Source organism: Aethalodelphis obliquidens, unplaced genomic scaffold (assembly GCF_003676395.1).
Source record: "Aethalodelphis obliquidens isolate GAN/ISIS:26980383/991018 unplaced genomic scaffold, ASM367639v1 scaffold9, whole genome shotgun sequence".
NCBI classification, from domain to species: Eukaryota; Metazoa; Chordata; class Mammalia; order Artiodactyla; family Delphinidae; genus Aethalodelphis; species Aethalodelphis obliquidens.
In genome coordinates, this window is record NW_020837953.1 from 43,680,073 (window position 1) to 43,681,612 (window position 1,540).

The window sequence follows — 1,540 nt, forward strand, 5'->3', positions numbered from 1 at the left end:
CCCCTACTTTGGATGAACACTCGGTCTTCAGAGTCCAAGAAAGCACTGTCACCAGTATTTCGTTCTCACTGACCAGACCTCGTCGTGAGAAAAGCAGCGCTTCTTCTAGGGGGACAAGAAAGCTACCCGCGCCAGTGGGGGCAGGGGTAGACGGAGGACAACTGCCTGAGCCTGGGATTCTGGTTTTCTACACAAGAGAACATTCAAAAGGGCCTGGGAAGGGGTGATCCCCACAGCCGCATGACAGCCTCCGAGAGGTTTCTTGTACATGTATGGGAGATCTGGCCACAGGTAGAAACCTGGAAGGCAGGAACACGAAACTCAACAAAGGAACTTGCAAGAAGGAAACGTGAGGATGGATTCCCTCCTTTCTTTACTGGGCAGACGCTGCTAGTTTTCTTTCCGCATATTCACTTCCTCCCTCCTAGGATCTCGCAAACGTCATGGCTGCCTGGAGAAAAAACTACATTTCCCAGCCTGCTTTGCAGTTATGCGGGGCTCAGAAAGCTGAATTCTGGCCACTGTGATCGGTTAAAATATTCATTTCCGTTCGGGTTCTATCAAATTCGTTGTAACCGTGATCAAACGTCTTTCTTGAGTGGTATTTTTCGCAAATAGTACAGTTTCTGTTCTAAACCTAAATTACCTCAACAGAATAAAACAACGATACTTACGCTCTAGAAGAAACAATGAATCCACGCTTAAATTCTTTCTGAAGAAAAAATTTTAAAAATTTCCTTCACGGTCCAACGGTTAAGAATCTCTCTTTTAATGCGAGGGACGGCGTCTAGGTTCGTGGTCGCGAAACTATGATTCTGCATAACGCGGGGGAACTATGCCCACTGACCACCATTATTAAATCCCGGGGCGCCAAAACTTGCACGCCACAGTTTAAGAAATACTCCCACCGCGGGCCGCACTTGGCACTGAAAAGGCAACCAAAGAATACGAATAAACTACACCCCTTCCACTTTAACAACAGCAACTACTCCACTCTCCGTAGTTCGATCCTTTTGTTTTAAGTAGGTTCACAACATTTACTCCCATGACGAAAACCAAAAATAACGTTTTCAAAACGGTAGCAGTCTAGAAAACCACAACAAACTTCTCTCTGAAAGTCAAACGTGGTGCGCAAAGTTAAACATCGCACTCCAACTAGAACACCCAAAACTGATAATCTATTTTTAAACGTTATCATTGGCCTTGCAAAACGCAAGACCTCAAAAAATTGGGTACAAACTCAGAATTGTTCCTCTCCACGGAAATCTTTAGTAAAAGGCGAAAGATTTATACGATCTGAAGAGAAACCAGAGTATACCTACTTTTGGGCGGCACGCATTCCTCGGGTAACTGCTACCCCTAACGCAGTAATGGTGATTATTTAACTGAAAGAGCTATTAACATCTGCTTTTTTCTCAGACAATTCTATGAAAGAATTCTCACTTCTAGGAAAAAATAATTAAAGAAAGAAGGAGAATCGAGTCATTTTTAGTCGAAAATTTGTCCTGGGTGCAATGCATTCTGGATATGCAAATTAAAA

The 1,540-nt window shown here is 43.6% G+C and overlaps 1 non-coding gene across 1 annotated transcript; it reads right to left on the reverse strand.

Moving 5' to 3' along the window:
* Nucleotides 1–1,199: 1,199 nt before the first annotated feature.
* On the reverse strand, nt 1,200–1,316 carry LOC113622520 (U5 spliceosomal RNA). The gene has a single exon (XR_003433561.1). It is a non-coding gene; the product is annotated as a U5 spliceosomal RNA (small nuclear RNA).
* Nucleotides 1,317–1,540: the final 224 nt, after the last annotated feature.